Here is a 19,988-nt window from a genome sequence, read left to right as displayed (position 1 = left end):
AGTATAGCTTAGATGCGAGATGGTATGGTTGTATGGAAACAAGCAATAATGTGTATTTTTTTAAAATTGCACAGCTTTTAGAATTTCATTGCCAGTTACTTTTAGAAACTGTGGACATTAGGTCATATGCTTTTGTCATAATGGCCACAACAGAGCAAGCTTTCACAATAAGGCATGGGACTACGTTAAACTAAGACTATGTGATATACAGAATTAAGTTTGGAGAATTACAATGTCATTCCTAATGCCCAAGATTCTCAAGCTTAATTTCAGCACATTAGTTATTCCCACAAATATACAGGAGTCTTTTTTTTCACATTTTGAAACAATGGTTATTCAAATCGCAGCTGTATCAATCTGTATTTTACTACGGTATTCCATGGCGTTTGGGTTTAGTATTAAAGAGTTAATGAAATTATGCAGGAACACTGTTGGTGTAGTACATTCTAGACTGTAACAGAAGTAATTATTCAGAATCTAACAGAGAATTGTGGAACATAATCAAATAGCTGTTGATATTTTCACTGTGTATCTGTGAGATCATCTCTTTCTGTGATAAACATGAAACTTACAATCAGATTAATACAGCCAAATTCACCAGCATCTGAAGTGACAAATGGATTACAGGATAATTCTGGATACAAGTAACTCTATACCACATCTGAAGATATCATGGTAAATGCTGGTATAGCTGTACTTGTTATTTTTAGGTTGGATTACAAGTTATTTTTCTTTTGGTCCATCTCATAATACATTAGATATAAAAGGATTGCAGTGTTATGAGCAAGAAATCACTGTATACCTGCAAAATAATTTTGATTTCTGTCAGCTCAGAAGCATTTAACGTGACTTATGCTAGACATTAGCTATTATCTTAAGGGCTCTGACCATCAGCACACAGCTACAATTCATTTAGAAAGAATTATAATTGACTATCATTTATCTGATGTCTATTCCTGTTAATTTTTATTTAACCTTGTAACTGCCAATCACATTTTGGGGAAGGAGGTGAACATGATAACCAACTGAGGGTCACAATTTCTGGCAGATGATCTAAATGTGCATAGTTGCAGATGAATTAGTCCCTTGGTTATTGACTTATTTGTTTGCTTCACATTTTATTTGTCAATTTTTTCCATCTCTTGAAGTATTGGCCTAGACATTGGATTATACTCTACCCATTTTGCTTGTCCATATAGGCAGTAAGGATCCAGTGTGGCTGATGGTGTGCCAATTACAAGGCAGGAGGCTGCCATATTGGTTAAGCATCTTTCATATGTGTCTAGAGCTTGTGCTTGAAACTGACTGAATTTACAAGTCAAGTGCCTAATATCTACTCCAGACCCCTTTTGTGAATTTGGGATTATAAAAGATTCAGCACTTATTATGCATATAGCAGTCCACTCTTCAGATGCTTAGCAGCCAAACTAGCGAATACGGTTGTGATTTTGGAGAAAGTGCATGCAAGGACTGAGCATTTAGTTTACCCAAAAAGACCAGCAATATGATTTGTACATTGCTAGCATATGTATACTTCCAGAAAGAGAACCAAAGCAAGAAAGTTAAAGCTGTAATTATAAATTTTGGATGATTGATTTTGGCATTTTTGGATGATAGATTTTGGTGTTCTGAAGACCCTGTAATATAAATTGACGAGATACCGTTTTGGATCAGAGACCTCAGCATTTTGTCACTACTTTAACTTGGAAATAGTTCTTGAAATGTGGTTGCAGATAGTGTTGTGGTATCATGCTCTACTGAGAAATTTAAATGTATTTTGCTTTATTGAGGCCATGATTACACTGTAGGACTGTAAGATCATGAAAATTAAATGAATTAATTAAATCAAATACCTTCCATCTATTCTTTTCCAGCAACTCCATGTGAGATCCACCATAAGTTGCATTGCTGGAATTCCTAAACAGGCAGTCTTTAATCCCCAAATGTGGCATCTTGTGTTAACTCTCCCTTCATTCCACTATTGGAAACAGCCATGCCTTTAATCATTTTGGCCCCATGTTTTAGAATTCCTTCTATTTTCCCTTCTTCTTCTTTAAAATCTTCTTATATTCACCTCTTGGACCATGTTTTTGGTGATCTTGCTGGGAACAAACCAATTTCTTACCCTTCTCTCCTCTGCCAAGCCTATTCCTGCAGCCACATGTATGAATCTCTTACTGTCAACCAACTCTGCCAAAAGGCTGCTATCTTATATTAATTCAACTTGTATTTATGTAGCACCTTCAATATAGTAAAATATCCTCGAATTTTCAAATTGAGTTGTTACTTAACTGGGGGTCATTATAGATCAATGAGCACAGCAGTGATGGGTGAACAGAATTTGGTACATTTTTGGACATGGGTAATCATGGATAACTTCAAGGATCCAGGAGACTGGGCATCAGTGCATTGGAATTGTCACGCCCAGCAATGTTCTGAAAATAGAAATGCAAGTTCTTAGTGGAAGGAATATATGCTTGACAGTGCAACTCAAAGTGAAGGGTGACACCAAGGTTGTGAATAGTTTGGTTTAGTCTGAAGCAGTGGGTAATCTGGAAATTGAGTTTCAAGCAATAACTGAAGATATTGACTTTTGTCTTCTGAAAAAATGTCTGCTTATCCTAGCACTGGATCTTAAAAGAGCAGTCTGACAATTTAGCAACAGCAGTAGTGTTTAGAGAGTTGGTGCAATGTAAGGATCTACTCTTTTTAGACCTTGGCTTTTAGATGGTGACTTCTTTCCCATTACAAAGACTCCCTGTCCTACCTGATTATATATTTCACAATATTCTGATTCATGCCTTGGCTCATATTAACAAGCTGTTTGTTATCTCCTCCTGTCTCTTTACAGTTTGGCATCTTCTATTCTTGACCGCATTATCTATTGCTTCTTCTTCCCTTTCCCCTTTATTATCTATTATCAATCCAAGTCCTCTGAATGAGTGACTCCACAGTGATTTCAATGTTGACCTAAATTCGCCTAGTTCCAGATAAGCAATAATTGATTTCAATTCACATCAGTAAGACCAAAGTCATTCTGGTCACTCCTACCAAAAATATAGCCTTTATCTCCATCTTCTTATTGTAACAGTTTGCTCAGACTGATGGTGCACAATTTTGTTACTGACTATTAGCTGAACTCCAAACTTTACATTTACCATCAAGAGCTATTTCTGAAACTTTCACCTCACATGTCTGTACCCTTAACTCACCCATCACTGACCCTGAAGTAGTTAACAGCCTTTTGTTGCTTCAGATTAGTCCAATCATCTGTTAATTGGCCTTTCAAATCATACACATAATTTCATATCATTTAAGGTTTTGCTTTCTGTATCCAATTCACAATAATTTATTCTGTTTTGTTAGCCCTTGTCTTTCCACCAGTTCATTGATGATTTATTCCCTCTGACTTCAAGTTCAGAGTGTCTACTATCCCTTTCACAACTTCAAGCCTCACTACCTCAGCCATTTATTTGAATGCTGGGTTTCTCCACTCATTCTTCAGGATCCCTTCTCTCAGTCACACTTTCAGCTGTTCTTCCTCACATATAGGATTGCCTTCCACCTCAATAATGTGTCTCCAAAACCAACTGCTTCAAACATACCTTTAGTCATCTTCTTCCATGTCTTATAAAAGGTGGGTGAATTCTAATTTCACATTCATATAAATTCTTCTAAGTTTGCTTCTGAAATTGTATCCCTTAATTTGGTCAAAACCATCCACAAACCTAATTGTACTGACTTGAATTTACTGAGGACCTCAAAATAGATTTCTTTATTTAAATTTTGATTTGCCTGTTTTAATCTTATTTCATAAATTAGTTAATTATTTTAGTCATAGTATAGTTTTACAACTAGCAGACTGTGTCAATTTCCTTCTAAAGTCATGTCTATAACTTAGAACAAGAGGAGGTGTAGAGAGGCAAGTTTTGCCCATTGCAATATTATCAAGTTATCATCAGTCTACCTACTGTAATTAGCTAACCAGGTGGTCTATCAATGCTTTCATTCTGACTCCTTCCTGCAATATTTGAATGAATTAGAATAGGTGGGTTCCTCCACTTGAGGGCAGCAAGCAAATTTATGAGATCTAAATGTGGGCAGTAATAGCTTTGAGAATATTAATACCTCTGCCTTAGAATACACCTATTTGTCTTTGTTATTCATTTCAATGGCCAGGATTTTATGGAGCAGAAATGGATGGCAGAAGAGGTGGGGTATCATAAAATTACTTGGAATGATATTGGTTTGAAACCCTGACATAATTAATTCTGCCATTGATTTGGTGTCAATGTTGAGGTTGTGGTCCTGTCAGAGGGTGCACTAGATAGAGGTCAGAGAGGGGCAAGGGGCCTAGACAGCATTGCTGCACTGAGAGGAAGGATGCCACCTATCAATGCAGCAGTGCCTAGCTGGTGCAAGCATCTCTCATTCTGGTAATGCGAAGGAAACCCTGAGAGGGAGAGAGGTTTGTATGCATTGCCTTGACACCTTCAGATGTAGCCTTGTGGTGTTGAAGTGGCAGAAGGCCACAATGGGAACTATAAGCACACAGCAGCATGCACATGCAGGCATGTTATGGCCAGAATCTACAGGCAAAGCATGCCCTCTGCCTGCAGGTGTCAGAGTGACAGTTTCACTGAGAACTTTGCACCATGATGGTGGGAAGGTAAATTCCACTGTATTGGTGGTCATCCAATGCCAGTAGTTGTTAAAGTCATGGTGGCCTTGAATTTAGGGATTAAATAGAGATAGGTGTTGAGCCTCCCAATCAACCACACATCACTGGATGAACATAATGACTGACTCAACAAATAATAATCAAAGAACCGTAGATGCTGGAAATCCAAAATAAAAACACAAATGGCTGCATAAATTCCATAGGTCTGGCAATATCTATGAAGAGAAAGCAGAGTTAATGTTTCAGGTCCAGTGGCCCCACTTCCGAACACAGGACCCAAAATGTTAACTCTGCTTTCTGTCCACAGGGGTTGCCAGACCTGTTGAGTTTCTCCAGCAGTTTTGTTTTGTTAATGCTAGATTACCTCTGCAGGAAAGGCGATCAGTTAATCAGTTTCTGAACTGATGCAGACTGATGGAGCTGGACATTTCAGTAGAATGGCTAGATTTCCCAAACACAAGCTTTCAAGAGCACGTCCATGCTGTTTATTCTGAAGCAGTCACAATGCATACATTCTCCAACGCTCCCAGGTGCTTTTCAATCCTGTTGTGCATCTACAAAGAGAGATGCTGGCCATCAATGGTTACTTACCAAAGAGATGGCTCCAAACAGCAGGAAGGAACCCAATGACTAAAGCCGAGGAACACTCTAAAGCGGGGCATGTGATCCACCATTTAGAAGACCATCACTCTCTTCAAAATGAGATACTTTACATACAATGAACTGCTTGCAGGCCACAAAGTTGTTGGCACAATTAAGGCTCAAAAGCCTCATACTCAAACATTTCTCATGATCCATCCAGACAAATTACGCTCCACAGTCCAAGCATACGGCAGTCACTCATCGCTTCTCTAAGGTCTCCTCGCCTGCCAAAACCTTTAGCTCCTCCATGAGAATCACCAAGATCTCAATAGAGGAGGTGATGTGCACAAACGAGAGAGAGATCACAATGCTCAAGGTCAGGACGAACTCCTCCACTTCCCACGTAAGGGTATGTACACCCTCTGGAATCTCCACCTGATCTCACACATCACTGCCAACATTTGCAGCCCCCAGGATTACTGCAAAGGCATGTTATCAGCCTAAAGTTCCACTTGGGTCTGTTCTCACACATTCCCTTAGGGTCAGTGGCCTCAGCTGTCACAGCCCCCACCAACTGGGTAGGTGCCTGCCTGATACTTGCACCAGTTTGTGACACTGAAACTAATTGTGAATACACAGCCACTGTGGCATAGTACCTTCTGTATCTGATGAAGGGATAGTGATATACTATTGCACTCTCTGAGGTCCCCTCCTTTTCTTCCTCAAAGTTGGATGTGTCCCTCCGAAACCAGAGCTCTTTGTTCTTGTATTGATCTGCAAGGATGAATAGTCATTGTTGGGATTTCCAGACAGGCTGCAGTTCACATTGATTTCTGTACACAGGAGGACACAACCTTCCCTTAGGCCCACGTGATGTCTCCGTCATGGCCATTGATGACCCACCCTCCAACACTGAGCTCTGTCTTCATTATACATGATGGAGTGCGCATTCTGATACCCTGCCATCACAATGGGAATCAGATTGTTGAGGATCTGGGTGTGGGTTCTCCCCACTGTTCTTTACCATTTTTCTTTTTGTGAGAGTTGACACTCCCAAGCTTGTATCCCATCAAAGCTTCAGCCATTTCTTACCCAGGTGTAACCTACGGCCTCTATCTCTTGCTATCCTCTTGTTGACACCAGAGGTTTGTCATTCACCCTGTCAGAACCAAGTTGTTCTGCTTGCAGCCGGGTTGGCTATACGGCCTTCTCCTGGATCTTCAACCAGGCTTGCTTGGTTGGGGAAGGAGGGTGGGTTCCTCCTTTTGCCATTGGGAAAGAGGGTCTTCCACCTTGCCTAAATCACTGGGAGGAAGACAGACAGGGAGTTGTCACTGATCTTTCGGGTCCCCAGGGCTCTTGTTTCTGCCATGTGTGGTTTTCCATTGCAAGGGGCCTATGTGATTTCTGGCCACTTAAATGATGGGGTGCTGGCAGTTCACAGGCTGTCGAGGATGGTTGCCAGCTGCCTATTGTGGGAATCACTCGCTGAAGGGGAGTGAGGGGGAATGTCACAGCTGAAACCAAAAGAGAAAATGCTGGAAAATCTCAGCAGGTCTGGCAGCAGCTGTAAGGAGAGAAAATAGCTGACATTTCAAGTCCAACTGACCTTTTGTCACAGCTGGCTGGCTCTGGGAGGGTGGTAGGGACAGGAGTTGATTAGTTTCTTGGAGACCTTTATTTACATCAGGACTTGGGTGCTGGCAGCCATTTAAATATCATCAGCATTCCACCACCTGAACACACACCTCCAGGTGCATAATGGCCAGGGGCCCTCCCTGTCGACTGTTAATTGGTTGGCTGGCAGTAGGTCGCACCTCAGATGATGGTTGGGAAGAGAGGGCCTTCACCTCCTGGGTTCTGATCTGCCTCCCCTTCCCCACTGGGTCATAAAACTGTAAAATATAGATTTAGACTATTTGGCCCATCAAGTCTGTTCCACCATTTGATCATAGCAAATATGTTTCTCAACCCTATTCTTCTGCCTTCATCCTGTAACCCCGTAACCTTTAATTCCCTGACTAATCAAGAATCTATCTATTTCTGTCTTAAATACATTCAATCTCTTGGCCTCCACAACTGATTCACCACCCTGTGGCTGAAGAAATTCCTTCTCCTCTCAGTTTGGAACAGTCATTCCTTCGTTCTGAGGCTATGCACTTGGGTTTTAGTCTTTCCGAGTAGTGAAAACAACTCCATGCCCACTCTATCCGGGCTTCTTAGCATTCTGTAAGTTTCAACGAGGTTAGTCCTCACCCTTTAAACTGCACCAAGTACAGACCCAAAGTCCTCAGATGTACCTCATATGACAAGCCCTTCAATTCCAAGATCTTGTAAACATCCTCTGGACCCTCTCCAATGCCAACACATCCTCCCTAAGATACAAAGCGCAAAATTATCCACAATGTTTCAAATGCAGTTTGACCAGAGCTTTGTACAGCTTCAGTAGTACATCTCTGGTCTTCTATTCTAGCATTCTCTAAATGAATGCTAACAGTGTATTTACCTTCCTTACTGAGAACTGAACCTGCACATTAACCTTAAGAGAACTAGGACTCATAAGACCCTTTGTATTTCAGATTTCCAAAGGCTTTCCCCATTTAGAAAATAGTCTACACCTCTATTCTTCCTACCAAACTGCATAACCTTACACTTTCCCATAGTATATTTCATTTGGCAATTCTTTGCCCACTATCCTAGCCTGTCCAAGTCCTCTGCAGCCTCCCCAATTCCCCTCAACACTACCTGTCTCTCCACCTATCTTTGTGTCATTTTCAAACTTAGCAACATTGCTGTTAGTTCCTTCATCCAGATCATTAATGCATAACGTGAGCAGTTGTGGTCCTAGCACTGATCCCTTGTCACCAGCTGTCAGACCCCTTTATCCCCACAGTCTGATTTCTGCCAGCCAATTCTCTATCCATGCCAGTACCTTACTTCTAACACTATTGGCTCTTATTTAGTAGCCTCCTGTATGCCACCTTGTCAAGAGCTTTCTCGAAATCCAAAGGGATCACATCCATTGGCTTCTCTTTGTCTAATTTCCCCATTACCTACACAAACAGTTCGAACAGCTCTAACATGGCCTCTCTTTGATGAAGCCATGCTGATTCAATCCTATTTTACCATGCACCTCCAAGTACTCCCCAAAATCCTGACCTATGTAGTCTAGGAAACCTGGTTAACGTGGACGAATTGGACTGAAGGACCTGTTTCTATGCTATGACTCTATATTTTGTATGGTCTCAGTTCATTTTAATTTCTTGGGATTGCATTTGTTTCTGTTTTTCCTGTGGATTTCTGCCATGTACACATTTATTTTTCATCCATCCTTAGATTATGATTAAAACAGAGGTTTTATGTATCAGAGGTGTATGGAGGGCAGCAGAGACTTCTCCTCTGTGTCTTTTACTGACAGTACAAATTCTCCTATGGCTCCCACAACTTTAGGTCAGTCCTTTAGATTTATTCACAATCAAGCTGTCGGGTTCCCATCAATTCCTATGCTGGTGCCAGCACTGGAGCGTATTTGAAGTACATAGCTTTGAATAAATGGAGGCTGTCATTGTTTATGAGAGAGAAGCTCCATGCACTTTGGTGCCACACACAAACAACATGATAGTTATTTTCCATCATAAATGGTTCAAAATGATTATTATCAATAGAAGGAGAAAAATGTCCCAATAGTTTTATTCTTGGTCTCCCCAGCCAGGGACTCTTCCCTGATTTTTATTTTTAATATATTCTACAGATGTGAACCACTTTATCAAATTTCAGTGTGTTGCCCTTACAGAAGATTTAATAAAATGTATATCTGAAATGCTTTAAAATTAGAGATAAAAGCAAACACTTCTCAAAAAGAGAACTTTCCCTGCTGTTCTCCTTTTGTCGAGATGGTACTGCCATCTCAGTCAGTCACCGGCAGGTGAAGAAACACTGCGCATGGCCCCTCCATCACCCACTTCCATAGAGAGATGGCATAGCTACCATTTAATCTATTTCTATTCATTGTGGGTTAGTTGGAAGTTGTAATAGGGTTGGGGTTAGGAATACAATAACTAAGGCAACACCATAAACCAATTAAACCAGTGCTAATGGTAGGTCTATGTTACTGATTTGTAAAGGGAGACTGAAAGCAAAATTTTGGTTTATCCTTTTTAAAAAAAATCAGTCAAGTTGCAATGCTGGCAATGATCAGAAAAAACTTCTTGTATGCTTAATTGAAACAACAAAATGCAGATCTTCTGTAGATCTGTGGAATTAAATAAACTCCTTGACAGGATAACAATACTAAATAGCATCATCCATCTTGGCCTGCATGAACTGTACATTCTATAAACAAGTAGCATTGCTGCTGACCATGATGAATTGGTCTGCATCTAAGATCACACCTTATTGCTACGGGAACAATTTGCAGAACTGTCCACAAGGAGAGTACAAATCATACTAAAGAACATGTTTTAATATCAAAATGTGTTCTTGAAAAATGATTTAATTGTAATTTTTCATGTGTTACAAATCAATTTATATGGAATAACTTACTATTTTACAAAAACTAATGAGAATTCTTAATATGTATTAATAAGTGGAGAGAAAATGATCAGTTCTGATTTTCAATGGATTTAGTCGTGATTTCTTTCTTACAATTGTTTTCTTACAATCACTCTGGCAAATATTTTCAATGCAGTATATTGGATTGTGTGGTTAAGTGCAAGTATATCATTAATCGTTTACATATAATTGTAAAAATTGCAACTTTAGAGCATTGGATTGAATGTCAAATTGATTTTTTTTTGCATTTTCTTTAATAGATGTAAGTTTTCTAAAATACAGTTTAAGGCTGATACAAAAGTTTTCTTTCATAATACACGCCTATAAACATTTTTAAAAGATAATATGTTCTATTTATAGTTTTTTGCAGGAAAAACAGTGTATAATCTTATATTAAGTGACTTAAAAAACAACTACAGTCCCATTAAACTGCACACAGAATTCTAGCAACATATGCACTTTTGCAAGCTGTGGATTTCTGAAGCTGGACTTAACACCTTGATAGTATAACATAGTTAAAGCTTTTCACTTGATCTGTGATATAACGAACCTGGGAGTATTAAAAGCAGTTATTGGTCTGGTAAGGTCAGGGACAAATGTGCATTCTAATACTGTCCATATCTTTTATACATTTGTTAAATCAACATATCTACATTAAAAATCCACAAAATATTCAATTATGACTGTGGACAAATTGCTTCAAATATTTTTCTAAAAAGTTATATTTTTGCACATTTTTAAACTCCTGTAGAACAGGTGTACAGAGAGTCAGGTTCACACTATGTTAAATACTTCTTACCAAATAACTAGTCATAATTATTGATGCTCAGTCTGTAGGTTTGTGGTTTCAGAGTTCCTTGAAAGAATATGGACTGTTTAACAATTCCATTCAAGGTATCAGTTCTAGTCAGTTATAAGTTGTCATTTTACCACAGTTGAGAGTAGCTGAATACTTTAGCCATCTTTGAACAGCAAAGACATTGAGGATCTCAGTTTAAATCATTGTTTTAGAACATAGTAGCGTACTAGTAGGAGGAGTTTCTGCCCCTCATCCCTGCTCCACTATCCTGGATCATGGTTGATCATCTATCTCAATGTCATTTGTCTGTACCATATCCATATCACTACATGTCATTAGCTTCTAGAAATCTATTGATCTTTGTCTCAAAAATACTCAATGTCTGAATTTGCACAGTCTTCTGCGGTAGAGAATTCCACTGTTTATACCTCACTGTTACTTTTTACATTTGGCTAAACATGCTTATCAGTCAGTTTTAGGAGAATTTTTAAAATATTTCATTTCCACATTTATTGATAACTTAAATATGAGGTTATTTGAATAATCCCAGCTGCTTTTATGTGTCATGCTCAGAATAGGGTGATATATAGCTACATGTAGTATTACAGTTTACGGATGAAGGCATTGAATGTCACCAAATTAACACCTGATTCCTTAAGCCCAGTGTTTAAATCTCCTGGACTGGGTCACGTATCTAGCTACATAGAATGTTGACAATGACTGGTGCTCTATTGATTCCTAATATATTGGTTACATTATAAGTGGCTGCATTTGATGCCAGCAGAACTGAAGGGGTGCTCTCACTACTCATGCAGTTGCACTGTTTTGCTTGCTGTCTCACTCTCAGCACTTGGCTGTTCTGTTCAATACCTCCCTGGCTATCCTGTTACCAACCCCTCACTACCCACCTCTGACTTACCATCCTTCTTCCCCAAGCAAGAGAGTAAGGTGCTGAGTGGGAAGGAAGCAATGATGCGTGGGAACAGGGCAGCCAGGGAGGCAAGTGGAGCAGTGAGAGGGGCACCAAGTGAAATGGCATGAGAGATGGTGAGCAGAGTACTGAGTGAGTGGGGGAGTTAGTAGTGCTCCAAGCAAGGCAGAAAGCAGAGCAGTAATTGGGTAAACTAGCACACTGCCATGTGTGTTCATTCAGCTCCCAGTATCAGCAGCACCATATATGTGCCTTTGGATAAAATGGGAGCCAACCTCATTTTCCAGTGCATTGTCAAGAGATGCAATGTTGACCTCCTGGACTTATTTACAAAGGAAAGGTTAGCTCATTTGCCCCATATCAGGAGCTTTGGCTGCTGGGAAAAGGCCTGTAAAAAGGTTTAAAACATTTTTATTCAGATATGGACCAGGCCAGACCCCCTGAAAACATTTCAAGTGGGCCAGACCCTAACTTTGCTCGTCATTTTAAGCAGGTGTAAAGTGGATATTCCAGGAGAGATGCAGCTGGCCTAACCACTTAGTTTTAAACAAAACAGAATTTATTTGCAAGATTACTGAATGAAACACAAACAAAAGAGAACAGAATACAGAATAACTTAACTTATCTGAAAACCCACAGATGCTGTTCCACTGCTTGCAACAATCCCTGTAAATACCCCTTGGCACAAAAGGAAAAATCAAAACAGGTCTTATAAGAGAGATGTCAGAGACATTCAGCATGGAACACCTTTGTCCATGTAACTGTTTACTTTGACCAGCACCCTCAAAACCATGCTTGCTCTGAACAGCCAGACTGTTATAGCCCAAACCCAAACAAAATCAAACCAGAGAAAAGCTGAGCTGGGAGAACTGGCCACTCCCCACTCATTGTATAAGTGTTCTTTTTTAAACTTGAAAGCCTTTTGCCTGAGACAGCATCTGTCAGCTATAATCAAATTGATCCTAAAACCCATAAAAACCAGACTGCCTGGAGTCTCCGCATTTACAATCCTTCTGAAACAAAAACCAAGGACAACATAAACTTCTTAAAGAAGCAGCATCATCACATTCATGGGCTGGGCACATCACTGACAAGGCCAGTGTCATCCTAATTGTCTTTGAGGAGGTGGTGGTGAGTCACCTTCCTAAAATCCATGTCGTATATAGAGTCATAGAGATGTACAGCATGGAAACAGTCTCTTTGGTCCAACTCGTCCATGCTGACCAGATATCCAAACCTAATCTACTCCCATTTGCCAGCACTCGGCTTATATCCTTCTAGACACTTCCTATTTATATACCCATCCAGATGCCTTTTAAATGCTGTAATTGTATCAGCCTCAGCTCATTCCATACATGGACCAGTGAAAACATTGCACCTTAAGACCTTTTTATATCTTTCCCCTCTCACCCTGTACCTATGCCCTCTAGTTCTGGACTTCCCCACTCCAGGGAAAAGACTTTGCCTGTCTATCCTATCCATGCCCCTCATGATTCATGCCATTATGAGGGGAGTTCCGCAATTTGGATTCAGCAACATCGCACATCACTTCACATCTTGAATTCAGATTTTTGTTCATACATAGCCCAAGGCTGGAGCAGAATGGTCCTGGCAGGACTCAGACTGAGCATTGGTAGTGAATTATTACTCGAGTTGCTTGATTGTATTTTTGTGTGAAAGGGTTGCTAGTTACAGAGTTATTGGAGCAGGGGACGGGGTGCAACTTGTTTGCATTAGCTAGCTGGGTAGAGTGTGCTTCAGAATAATGCCAATAGCGGGGGATTCAATCCATATCTTGGCTGGGGTTGACTTGGACCTGTCAAAATGTCATCTCATCCCTAAATTTAGACAGTGAACACAATGGACAGATTTTTTTTTGTCCATTCATGTTTGACACTCCTGCTCTCTTCAGTAAAGGAATACGCCCAAGATAATTCCCAGGTTTCTGTGGGAATTTCATGTACAGTAGACTTCAGGTATGAGCAATTCAACTTTAGTAAGGCCTTTAGGAAAATCCCAAACTTTTATTAGATGAAGGTAATTAACTCCAGAATATAGCATAGTTGTCAGGAATGATGATACTTCCAGGAGTCAAACGATTTCAATATTTGAATAATTCAAGGAATTAGGAACTTGGGGCCATAGGAGTGAGCTGCATTGAAGACAAGACTGTGCTGTCGTACCATTGAGAAATAGTTTTCCTTCAGACAGAAAGAGGATGGAAATCTCAGAGAGTATGTGCACAATATGAAACTGCTGCAGATTCAGCAGATGGATTCTTTTGGTTCGCGCAAAGGGTGAGAAACCCGCAGAATTTCAATATTCCATTTTTTAAATTGAAAAGCAAGAACTCAAAATAAGATGCTCTTTTGACGCTTATGTGTACAGGATTGGGGAGCTGTCGGCGCTAAATAAATGCTGTCGGGCAGTTGAATGATTAGCAAGAGGTCAAGAATTGCTAAGGTCCTCCATAGGTAGAAGGAAAGGGGAAGAATTTTGATAGTGGGTGCTATGATGTAATGCGGTGGTGAGGGGGTGAGTGCTGTTTGTATGCAGGTGATGATGAGGATATTCCTGGGGGTCTTGGTAGAGCACTCCAGCTTATTTTTGCCAAACAGATGGGTGACAAACTGTTCAAACTGTGCCATCTTTCTTCTTGATAACAAGGTTGAGGTCAAATTAAAATCATTCTAATTCAATGTGCATGTCCATGGGCACGTATATTTTTTATCATTCTCTTTGTTTAATGCTTCTACAAAATGCATAGAAGAAACTATAACAAAAGAAATTCCAGTGCAACAATAGGAATGTGGTTAATAATTTGTCTCACAAAATCTATTGTTTCAAAACAGTCAATACATATTAGCTGTAAAAGTACTTTTCAAATTTGTTTTTTATTTCTCCTCAAATTATTATTACTTGTTTTGTTGTGAAGCATCCTGAAAAACTGTGTACAATGTCCATGATATGACCGCTAACTTTATAAATACTCCAGGCAAAAATATTAAAGTCCATTATTTGGGAGACAGAAGTTGTACAGTGTTGCTGAACAAAGTGACCTAGGGATATGGGTAGATAGCCCCTTAAAAGTGAACGTAGCAGGTAGGCAAGGTGGTGAAGAAGGCATTTGGCATTATTGCCTTCATTAGTCAGAACATTGAGTATTGGGGCGGCACGGTGGCTCAGTGATTGGCACTGTGCCTCACAGTACCAGGGACCAGGGCTCGATTCCAGCCTCGGGCAGACTGTCTGTGTGGAGTTTGCACATTCTCCCCATGTCTGCATGGGTTTCCTCTGGGTGCTCTAGTTTCCTCCCACAGTCCAAAGTTGTGCAGGTTCAGTGAATTGGCCATGCTAAATTACCAATAGTGTTCAGGGATATGTAGGTTAGATGCATTAGCCAGGGATAAATATAAGGTAGGGAAATGGGTCTGGGTGGACTACTCTTTGGAGGGTCAGTGTGGACTTGTTGGGCCGAAGGACCTGTTTCCACACTGTAGGGATGCGATGGAGTATAGCAGTTGGGACTTCATGTTGCAGCTATACAGGACATTGTTGAGGCCACTTTTAGAATACTGTGTACAATTCTTTCGGAAGAGTATTATTAAACTTGAGAGAGTGCAGCAAAGATTTACAAGGATGTTGCCAGGATTGGAAAGGGTTTGAGCTATAGGGACAGGCTGAATAGGCTGGGACTGTTTTCCCTAAAACATTGGAGACTGAGGGATGACATTATACAGCCAAGGTCTTTTCCCTAGGTGGAGGAGTCCACAATTAGAGAGCACAGGTTTAAGGTGAGAGGGGAAAGATTAAAAAGGACCTGAAGGATAACATTTTCACACCGAGAATGATTCGTTTATGGAATGACCTGCCACAGGAAGTTGGAGGTTGGTACGAATACAACATTTAAAAGGCATCTGGATGGGTATATGAATAGGAAGGGTTGAGAGGGATACGGCCTAATGCTGGCAAATGGGACTGGGTAAGATTGGGATGTCTAGTCGGCGTAGATGAGTTGGATTGAAGGATCTGTTTCCGTGCTGTATGACTCTATAAAACGTTAAGAGACCTTTGCTGGGTAAATTCAAACATATTATTCTAAACTCTCATTTTTGTGAACCTTTTGTTGCTCTGCTGAAGATTTTATGTTGGAAATTCTGAAATTTAAGGTACTAGTAGTGGAAGTAATTTTCTTTTCAAAAATCATAGTGGTTTGATTGTTTTGCCAACAAATAGTGACAATGAAATGTTTATATATTAACTCCCATTACTAATGTTTATAGAGGCACTTTCAACGGCACCATGGATTCCAATTATGATTGTTTGCAGAGGCTATTGCCATTTCAAACTGTGACACGTTATCCAAAAATCAAACCATACATGGATATTCTTATTTGTAATAAAAATGAGTTACCTAAGGTGCATTTCTTTCACTTTTGTGTTACCTTATGGGTCACACTGAAAATTTCTATCCAACTTCTGTTTAAATATGATGGGCAGTGTACAGCACTCTAATAACTGTAGGTACAATAATTGACAAAGCAACAATATGTCAACACCCATTGGGTCTCATCAATGGCACTTGGAAACAACAAGCTAAAGAAAAAGGAGAACCATGTGTTCAACTTGCCACCTAAGGAGCAGTTGAACTCTGACCTCCTCTGTATACAAGATCGTTCTATTGTATTTCCATTTATTTCCAAAGCCTTCAAGCCAATTAATTATTGTTTACCGACCAGAACATCAGAGCAATTATAGCAATTATAGACAAAGCAGATTACTGTAATCGTGCAGGCCATTCTTCTATTGAGTCAGAAATTATGCAGCAGAAGGGGAATTTGTGTAAGTGAGAGCTATGGTGGGAGGTCCATACCTCTACTGAAGTGACTTTCCCTTTGCAAAAAAACAAAAGATTTCACTCATGATAATGCAAGTTCATTATTTTGAAATATCCAGAAAATGAAATGAAAAATTGCCTTTTATGCAGTTTTCAGGCAAGATGTGGCAGCCTAATAGTGTTAACAGGAAGTCCGATCAATTTTTTAACAGTCTAGTCTCATGAACAGACGTACGTTGCTAGACTGTGACTGAAGACAGAGTTCCAAGACAGCTGGCTACAATATCTAGTAGCTTGGCAGACTTGCAAGCCTGGAGGAAGTTGAGACTTTGTTCTTGGGAGGGAGAAAGGCGTACTTGGCACTTCAGCTTTCTGGATCAGTTTTGTGTAGCCTGGAAGAGAATGCCCACTCGGCAAACACGTGTACGCACTAACCTTTGTGCTCCTCTATGCTGCATCCAATGTATTGCTAAAATAATATCAGGATTCTATTGGTGACATAGAATCCTTATTGAGATAGCCAAATTAGCTGTGTATGTTTAAGGCAGCAGTTTGGGCATTCATAGACAAAATGCCCTTACAAGCTATGAAACAAATCCTATATCCCACATGTAGAGATCTAAACACATTGCAAGGTGCAAAACATCTTTGCAACGTATACATTCAGTGTTTAAATGTGTCAAAGATATATGGCTATGCATCAAGGTAACAAGCAGAGCAAGGCATTTATTTCAAGATTGCTTTGTGCAAAACTAATGGTCAAAACTCCATGAAAAGTATTGAATAAGACTGTACACAGCTAGGAGACAGTGTTGAACGTGTGTTATTGGAAAAGGACAGCAGGTCAGGCAGCATCAGAGAAATAGGAAAATCGACGTTTCGGGCTAGAGCCCTTCATCAGAAATAAGACTGGGAGCCTCGGGGTAGGAAAGATAAATGAGAAGGGGTTGGGGCTGGGGAGAAGGTAGCTGAAAGTCCAAGAGGTGAATGGAGGTGGGGGTTACGGTGATAGGTCGGAGAGGAGGGTGGAGCGGATAGGTAGGAAGGAAGATTGACTGGTGGTACAGGTCATGAGGGTGGTGTTGAGCTGGAACACAGCTAGGCTGATCAGGCAATATTGTCCCTTTGGATCAATTATTGGTCAATCCAGCACTGACCTCGATAGAATATTCACTAGGTGAGGCAAGATCGACACAAGGCCATTTGACAGAGTAGGCATCAGGAATTCTCCAAAGTTCCTTAGATAACACTGTCCCAAACCACGAGTACTGACATCTTGAAGGACATGGGCAGCAGAAACATGGAAATACCACCATCTGACTTGGAAGGCTGTTCCTTCAGTGTCGCTGGGTCAAAATCCTGGAATTTCCTCCTTAACAGTATGACATTAAACAACAATAGGGATCCTGGGGGTATAACTACAAGCAGCAGCTGCATGAATTTGAAATTTGAATGACTGCAGTGTGATTACGACACATACTTTTCAAATAAGCAGTGACAGGCAGAGGTAAATTATAATTAAAATATAAGCTGTGGGTGGATCACAACAATCTCTTGCCAAATATGTAATAGTCCTTTCACCCCGCTCCAACTGAATTTCATTCTGAAAGTTTAGATTACCTGAAATACCTGTACACCTGTAGGTGGTGCTGTGATTTTCGATGAGAAACTTTGTTGACGTGAAAACACCTTGAGCTGAAGTTTTCAGTCCCATTTTCAGGCTTGAAGATAAGGCTTGACTGGGAAAAATAGGGGATGTGTCAGGATGGCTCGCTGAAGGATTCACAGTCTTGGGGTATTTTCCTAGGGTGGCCTAGAAAACAGGTGAGCTGTCTGCTCTGCTGAGGCAAAACATTTATTTGCATAGTCACACCACCAAATTTGTCACTTTGCTATGCAGTCCAGTGGAGGGGATTCCCAGTGAACCGAATTAGCTTAGATTCCAATTACTTAATCAATAATGTACAAGCCAGCAAAGAGGCCCCCAAGTTGAATCTCCCTTGTAGTTTTCTGACTTGCCTCACCATTCCACAATTGGCCCAGAGTGGCTGCCAGGCTACAAAAGCATCCAACTGTCTGAAAATCTGAGTTTCAGAGCCCTTCTGTCATCCTGACAATGAGCTTGGAGGTAGCCAGTCAGATTAGATTCTCTACAGTGTGGAAACAGGCCCTTTGGCCTAACAAGTCCATATCAACCCTCTGAAGAGTAACCCACCCAGACCCATCTCCCCCTGACTAATGCTCCTAACACTATTTAGCAATGGCCAGTTCACCTGGCCTGCACATCTTTGGACTGTGGGAGGAAACCCACGCAGGAACAGGGAGAATGTGCAAACTCCACACAGACAGTCACCTGAGGCTGGAATCGAACCTGGGTCCCTGTTGCTGTGAGGCTGCAGTGCTAACCACTGATCCACCATGCTGCCCCCACAGTCAGGATTGCCGAAAACCTGCCCCATTGCTCAGGATTAGAATCACACAGCAGTTACAATGCAAAAAAAGGTCACTTAGCTTGTCATTTCCATGGCACGTTTTGGAAATAGCAACACACACACACACCCGAGTTCTCTGTTCATTTCATGTAGCCTGCAAAATTTCTCCATTCAAAAGTGCTTTTCCAATTTGCTTTTGAATCTGTGATTCAAATCAGCCTACACCACAAACCTAGGTGTGTTTGGGACAGGAAGAAATAAAGATGCTTCAAGCAAACTGGGCAAGTGTGTGGGAAAATGCATGGCAGATGTAGTAAAATGTGGATAAGTGAAGTTATCCACTTCGGTGAGAAAAACAGAAAGGTAGAGTAAATGGTGATGGAATGTGAAATTTTGATGTATGAGAGGACATGGATGTCCTTGTATACCACTGAAAGCAAGCAAAAGCTGTTAGGAAGACACTTGGTATGTTGGTCGGCAGCTGAGCTGGGTCAGTCGAATGAATATTTCAGTAACAAAATCAGGTCAGGTGCTTGGAACCCTGCAGTGAGAAACTTACTTTTCAAATTCCCAAAGCCTGTCCACCATTTACAAGGCACAAGTCAGGAGGATAATGGAATATTCCCCACTTTTCTATACAGCTCGAACAACACTCAAAAACCTTGCCCTGGATGGTGACAAGCATCCACTTGTTGACACCATATCCAAAAGCATTCACACTTTCCGCTAACCAGTAGTAGCAACAGTGTATACCATCTGTAGGATTCACCAAGGCCCCCTAGCATCTTCCAAACCTACAAGTATTACCATCTAGGAGATTATGGACAGCAAGTAACTGAGAACATAGAACACAGAACATAGAACATAGAAGAATACAGCGCAGTACAGGCCCTTCAGCCCTCGATGTTGCGCCGATCAAAGCCCACCTAACCTACACTAACCCACTATCCTCCATATACCTATCCAATGCCCGCTTAAATACCCATAAAGAGGGAGAGTCCACTACTGCTACTGGCAGGGCATTCCATGAACTTACGACTCGCTGAGTGAAGAACCTACCCCTAACATCAGTCCTATATCTACCCCCCCCTTAATTTAAAGCTATGCCCCCTTGTAATAGCTGACTCCATACGTGGAAAAAGGTTCTCACTGTCAACCCTATCTAACCCCCTAAT

Source organism: Chiloscyllium punctatum, chromosome 4 (genome assembly GCF_047496795.1).
Source record: "Chiloscyllium punctatum isolate Juve2018m chromosome 4, sChiPun1.3, whole genome shotgun sequence".
Taxonomy (NCBI): Eukaryota; Metazoa; Chordata; class Chondrichthyes; order Orectolobiformes; family Hemiscylliidae; genus Chiloscyllium; species Chiloscyllium punctatum.
Note: the sequence above shows the minus strand (reverse complement) of the source record.